This window comes from Lissotriton vulgaris, chromosome 8, assembly GCF_964263255.1.
Source record: "Lissotriton vulgaris chromosome 8, aLisVul1.2, whole genome shotgun sequence".
NCBI classification, from domain to species: domain Eukaryota; kingdom Metazoa; phylum Chordata; class Amphibia; order Caudata; family Salamandridae; genus Lissotriton; species Lissotriton vulgaris.
Window position 1 is genome coordinate 1,529,801,175 of NC_141696.1, and position 7,486 is coordinate 1,529,808,660.

The 7,486-nt window shown below is 38.1% G+C and overlaps 1 non-coding gene across 1 annotated transcript; it reads right to left on the reverse strand.

The window, feature by feature from the left end:
* Positions 1-678: 678 nt before the first annotated feature.
* TRNAF-GAA (transfer RNA phenylalanine (anticodon GAA)) lies at positions 679-751 on the reverse strand. Its single transcript has one exon. It is a non-coding gene; the product is annotated as a tRNA-Phe (tRNA).
* Positions 752-7,486: the final 6,735 nt, after the last annotated feature.

A 7,486-nucleotide genomic window follows, 5' to 3' on the forward strand; every position in this document is an offset into this window, starting at 1 on the left:
TTTTGTAGATCAGTTGATAAAAATGTTGACAGAGAAAAAAGTACTACAGCTGATTCCAAGACTTATTTTGTGAGAAGCAAGGAACCTCTCAACAGTGCCGAAACCCGGGATTGAACCAGGGACCTTTAGATCTTCAGTCTAACTCTCTCCCAACTGAGCTATTTCGCCCTCCAGCTAGCTGCAGTCTTCATACTTTGATTTGAACCATTTAACAAAATAGATGCATGACCTGGATATTTGACCTTATATGTTAGAGATATGTTTTAAGGAGTCCTGTATCATTCAGCAGTTAACTGGTGCAATGGGTAAATAATATTTTTGGGATCCAAGTTAGGTCATTTTTTTTTTTAAACCGAATGGACTAGCACTATATTACCCAGACGTATTTTGCCTGAGTAGGTAAGCAATGTCATCTGACCACTGACATCTGTGTTCAAGGGGAAGTGGAAGGTAATGCAGACACGAGTTTACTTTACAAAAAAGCATGAAACGGGAAATATTCATTGTCAAACCTGAAGGTAAGAGAGGTGGAAGCAAGTTTAGAAGGAGGACAAAAAGCAAAGTCTATGTTAAATTGATTGTGTTGTAGATCAGTTGGAAAACATTTGATGAATAGAGAAAAAGTACTACAGCTGATTCCAAGACCTATTTTGTTAGAAGCAAAGAACCTCTCAACTGTGCCGAAACCCGGGATTGAACCAGGGACCTTTAGATTTTCAGTCTAACGCTCTCCCAACTGAGCTATTTCGGCCTTTCGATAGCTGGGGTCTTCATACTTTAATTTGAACCATTTAACAAAATAGATGCAGGACCTGGATTTTTAACCTCATATGGTAGAGATATGTTTTAAGGAGTCCTGTATCAATACGCAGTTAACTGGTACAATGGGTAAATAGCATTTTTGGGATCCAGGTTAGGTATTTGTTTTTCTTAACTCTGAATGGACTAGCACTATATTACCCAGATATATTTGGCATGAGTAGGTAAGCAATGTCATCTGACTAATGACATCTGTGTTCAAGGCGAAGTGGAATGTGATGCAGACAAGAGTTTACTTTACAAAAAAGGACGAAATGGGAAACATTCATAGTCAAACCTGAAGGCAAGATAGGTGGAAGAAAGTTTAAAAGGAGGACAGAAAGCAAAGTCTATGTTGAATTGATCATTTTGTAGATCAGTTGATAAAAATGTTGATAGAGAAAAAAGTACTACAGCTGATTCCAAGACCTATTTTGTTAGAAGCAAGGAACCTCTCAACTGTGCCGAAACCCGGGATCGAACCAGGGACCTTTAGATCTTCAGTCTAACGCTCTCCCAACTGAACTATTTTGGCCTGTTTATATCTGTGGTCTTCATACTTTAATTTAAACCATTTAACAAAATAGATGCAGGACCTGGATTTTTAACCTCATATGGTAGAGATATGTTTTAAGGAGTCCTGTATCATTCCGCAATTAACTGTTGCAATGGGTAAATAGCATTTTGGGGATCCAAGTTAGGTAGTTGTTTTTTTAACTCTGAATGGACTAGCACTATATTACCCAGATATATTTGGCATGAGTAGGTAAGCAATGTCATCTGACTACTGACATCTGTGTTCAAGGGGAAGTGAAAGGGAATGCAGACAAGAGTTTACTTTACAAAAAAGCATGAAATGGGAAATATTCATTGTCAAACCTGAAGGTAAGAGAGGTGGAAGCAAGTTTAGAAGGAGGACATAAAGCAAAGTCTATGTTAAATTGCTTGTGTTGTAGATCAGTTGGAAAAAATGTGATGAATAGAGAGAAAGTACTACAGCTGATTCTAAGATCTATTTTGTTAGAAGCAAGGAACCTCTCAACTTTGCCGAAACCCAGGATTGAACCAGGGACCTTTAGATCTTCAGTCTAACGCTCTCCCAACTGAGCTATTTCGGCATTCTGAAAGCTGGGGTCTTCATACTTTAATTTGAACCATTTAACAAAATAGATGCAGGACCTGGATTTTTAACCTCATATGGTAGAGATATGTTTTAAGGAGTCCTGTATCAATCCGCAGTTAACTGGTACAATGGGTAAATAGCATTTTTGGGATCCAGGTTAGGTAGTTGTTTTTTTAACTCTGAATGGACTAGCACTATATTACCCAGATATATTTGGCATGAGTAGGAAAGCAATGTCATCTGACTACTGCCATCTATGTTCAAGGGGAAGTGGAATGTGATGCAGACAACAGTTTACTTTACAAAAAAGGACGAAATGGGAAACATTCATAGTCAAACCTGAAGGCAAGATAGGTAGAAGAAAGTTTAAAAGAAGGACAGAAAGCAAAGTCTATGTTGAATTGATCATTTTGTAGATCAGTTGATAAAAATGTTGATAGAGAAAAAAGTACTACAGCTGATTCCAAGACCTATTTTGTTAGATGCAAGGAACCTCTCAACTGTGCCGAAACCCGGGATTGAAAACAGGGACCTTTAGATCTTCAGTCTAACGCTCTCCCAACTAAGCTATTTCAGCCTTCTGATAGGTGGGGTCTTCATACTTTAATTTGAACCATTTAACAAAATAGATGCAGGACCTGGATTTTTAACCTCATATGGTAGAGATATGTTTTAAGGAGTCCTGTATCATTCTGCAGTTAACTGGTGCAATGGGTAAATAGCATTTTTGGGATCCAGGTTAGGTAGTTGTTTTTTTAACTCTGAATGGACTAGCACTATATTAACCAGATATATTTGGCATGAGTAGGTAAGCAATATCATCTGACTACTGACATCTGTGTTCAAGGGGAAGTGGAATGTGATGCAGACAAGAATTTACTTTACAAAAAAGGACGAAATGGGAAACATTCATAGTCAAACCTGAAGGCAAGATAGGTGGAAGAAAGTTTAAAAGGAGGACAGAAAGCAAAGTCTATGTTGAATTGATCATTTTGTAGATCAGTTGATAAAAATGTTGACAGAGAAAAAAGTACTACAGCTGATTCCAAGACTTATTTTGTGAGAAGCAAGGAACCTCTCAACAGTGCCGAAACCCGGGATTGAACCAGAGACCTTTAGATCTTCAGTCTAACTCTCTCCCAACTGAGCTATTTCGCCCTCCTGCTAGCTGCAGTCTTCATACTTTGATTTGAACCATTTAACAAAATAGATGCATGACCTGGATATTTGACCTTATATGTTAGAGATATGTTTTAAGGAGTCCTGTATCATTCAGCAGTTAACTGGTGCAATGGGTAAATAATATTTTTGGGATCCAGGTTAGGTCATTTTTTTTTTTAAACCGAATGGACTAGCACTATATTACCCAGACGTATTTTGCCTGAGTAGGTAAGCAATGTCATCTGACCACTGACATCTGTGTTCAAGGGGAAGTGGAAGGTAATGCAGACAAGAGTTTACTTTACAAAAAAGCATGAAACGGGAAATATTCATTGTCAAACCTGAAGGTAAGAGAGGTGGAAGCAAGTTTAGAAGGAGGACAAAAAGCAAAGTCTATGTTAAATTGATTGTGTTGTAGATCAGTTGGAAAACATTTGATGAATAGAGAAAAAGTACTACAGCTGATTCCAAGACCTATTTTGTTAGAAGCAAAGAACCTCTCAACTGTGCCGAAACCCGGGATTGAACCAGGGACCTTTAGATTTTCGGTCTAACGCTCTCCCAACTGAGCTATTTCGGCCTTTCGATAGCAGGATGTCTTCATACATTAATTTGAACCATTTAACAAAATAGATGCAGGACCTGGATTTTTAACCTCATATGGTAGAGATATGTTTTAAGGAGTCCTTTATCATTCCCCAGTTAACTGGTGCAATAGGTAAATAGCCTTTTTGGGATCCAGGTTAGGTAGTTGTTTTTTTAACTCTGAATGGACTAGCACTATATTACCCAGACGTATTTGGCATGAGTAGGTAAGCAATGTCACCTGACTACTGACATCTGTGTTCAAGGGGAAGTGGAAGGTAATGCAGACAAGAGTTTACTTTACAAAAAAGCATGAAATGGGAAATATTCATTGTCAAACCTGAAGGTAAGAGAGGTGGAAGCAAATTTAGAAGGAGGACATAAAGCAAAGTCTATGTTAAATAGATTGTGTTGTAGATCAGTTGGAAAACATTTGATGAATAGAGAAAAAGTACTACAGCTGATTCCAAGACGTATTTTGTTAGAAGCAAAGAACCTCAGAACCTCTCAACTGTGCCGAAACCCGGGATTGAACCAGGGACCTTTAGATCTTCAGTCTAACGCTCTCCCAACTGAGCTATTTCAGCCTTCTGAAAGCTGGGGTCTTCATACATTAATTTGAACCATTTAACAAAATAGATGCAGGACCTGGATTTTTAACCTCATATGGAAGAGGTATGTTTTAAGGAGTCCTGTATCATTCCCCAGTTAACTGGTGCAATGGGTAAATAGCATTTTTGGGATCCAGGTTAGGTAGTTGTTTTTTTTAACTCTGAATGGACTAGCACTATATTACCCAGATATATTTGGCATGAGTAGGTAAGCAATGTCATCTGACTACTGACATCTGTGTTCAAGGGGAAGTGGAATGTGATGCAGACAAGAGTTTACTTTACAAAGAAGGACGAAATGGGAAACATTCATAGTCAAACCTGAAGGCAAGATAGGTGGAAGCAAGTTTAGAAGGAGGACATACAGCAAAGTCTATGTTAAATTGATTGTGTTGTAGATCAGTTGGAAAACTTTGATGAATAGAGAAAAAGTACTACAGCTGATTCCAAGACCTATTTTGTTAGAAGCAAGGAACCTCTCAACTGTGCCGAAACCCGGGATTGAACCAGTGACCTTAAGATCTTCAGTCTAACGCTCTACCAACAGAGCTATTTCAGCCTGCTTATAGCTGTTGTCTTCATACTTTAATTTAAACCATTTAACAAAATAGATGCAGGACCTGGATTTTTAACCTCATATGGTAGAGATATGTTTTAAGGAGTCCTGTATCATTCCACAATTAACTGGTGCAATGGTTAAATAGCATTTTTGGGATCTAGGTTAGGTAGTTGTTTTTTTAACTCTGAATGGACTATCACTATATTACCCAGACATATTTGGCATGAGTAGGTAAGCAATGTCATCTGACTACTGACATCTGTGTTCAAGGGGGAGTGGAATGTGATGCAGACAAGAGTTTACTTTACAAAAAAGCATGAAATGGGAAATATTCATTGTCAAACCTGAAGGTAAGAGAGGTGGAAGCAAGTTTAGAAGGAGGACATAAAGCAAAGTCTATGTTAAATTGATTGTGTTGTAGATCAGTTGGAAAACTTTGATGAATAGAGAAAAAGTACTACAGCTGATTCCAAGACCTATTTTGTTAGAAGCAAGGAACCTCTCAACTGTGCCGAAACCCGGGATTGAACCAGTGACCTTAAGATCTTCAGTCTAACGCTCTACCAACAGAGCTATTTCAGCCTGCTTATAGCTGTTGTCTTCATACTTTAATTTAAACCATTTAACAAAATAGATGCAGGACCTGGATTTTTAACCTCATATGGTAGAGATATGTTACAAGGAGTCCTGTATCATTCCCCAGTTAAATGGTGCAATGGGTAAATAACATTTTTGGGATCCAGGTTAGGTAGTTATTTTTTTAACTCTGAATGGACTATCACTATATTACCCAGATATATTTGGCATGAGTAGGTAAGCAATGTCATCTGACTACTGACATCTGTGTTCAAGGGGGAGTGGAATGTGATGCAGACAAGAGTTTACTTTACAAAAAAGGACGAAATGGGAAACATTCATAGTCAAACCTGAAGGTAAGATAGGTGGAAGAAAGTTTAAAAGAAGGACAGAAAGCAAAGTCTATGTTGAATTGATCATTTTGTAGATCAGTTGATAAAAATGTTGATAGAGAAAAAAGTACTACAGCTGATTCCAAGACCTATTTTGTTAGAAGCAAGGAACCTCTCAACTATGCCGAAACCCGGGATTGAAACAGGGACCTTTAGGTCTTCAGTCTAACGCTCTCCCAACTAAGCTATTTCGGCCTTCTGATAGGTGGGGTCTTCATACTTTAATTTGAACCATTTAACAAAATAGATGCAGGACCTGGATTTTTAACCTCATATGGTAGAGATATGTTTTAAGGAGTCCTGTATCATTCCGCAGTTAACTGGTGCAATGGGTAAATAGCATTTTTGGGATCCAGGTTAGGTAGTTGTTTTTTTAACTCTGAATGGACTAGCACTATATTACCCAGATATATTTGGCATGAGTAGGTAAGCAATGTCATCTGACTACTGACATCTGTGTTCAAGGGGAAGGGGAATGTGATGCAGACAAGAGTTTACTTTACAAAAAAGGACGAAATGGGAAACATTCATAGTCAAACCTGAAGGCAAGATAGGTGGAAGAAAGTTTAAAAGGAGGACAGAAAGCAAAGTCTATGTTGAATTGATCATTTTGTAAATCAGTTGATAAAAATGTTGATAGAGAAAAAAGTACCACAGCTGATTCCAAGACTTATTTTGTGAGAAGCAACGAACCTCTCAACAGTGCCAAAACCCGGGATTGAACCTGGGACCTTTAGATCTTCAGTCTAACGCTCTCCCAACTGAGCTATTTCGGCCTCCTGCTAGCTGTAGTCTTCATACTTTGCTTTGAACCATTTAACAAAATAGATGCATGACCTGGATATTTGACCTTATATGTTAGAGATATGTTTTAAGGAGTCCTGTATCATTCAGCAGTTAACTGGTGCAATGGGTAAATAATATTTTTGGGATCCAGGTTAGGTCATTTTTTTTTTTAACTCCGAATGGACTAGCACTATATTACCCACACGTATTTTGCCTGAGTAGGTAAGCAATGTCATCTGACCACTGACATCTGTGTTCAAGGGGAAGTGGAAGGTAATGCAGACCAGAGTTTACTTTACAAAAAAGCATGACATGGGAAACATTCATAGTCAAACCTGAAGGCAAGAGAGGTGGAAGCAAGTCTAGAAGGAGGACATAAAGCAAAGTCTATGTTAAATTGATTGTGTTGTAGATCAGTTGGAAAAAATTTGATGAATAGAGAAAAAGTACTACAGCTGATTCCAAGACCTATTTTGTTAGAAGCAAGGAACCTCTCAAATGTGCCAAAACCCAGGATTGAAACAGGGACCTTTAGATCTTCAGTCTAACGCTCTCCCAACTAAGCTATTTCGGCCTTCTGATAGGTGGGGTCTTCATACTTTAATTTGAACCATTTAACAAAATAGATGCAGGACCTGGATTTTTAACCTCATATGGTAGAGATATGTTTTAAGGAGTCCTGTATCATTCCACAGTTAACTGGTGCAATGGGTAAATAGCATTTTTGGGAACCAGGTTAGGTAGTTGTTTTTTTTAACTCTGAATGGACTATCACTATATTACCCAGATATATTTGGCATGAGTAGGTAAGCAATGTCATCTGACTACTGACATCTGTGTTCAAGGGGAAGTGGAATGTGATGCAGACAAGAATTTACTTTACAAAAAAGGACGA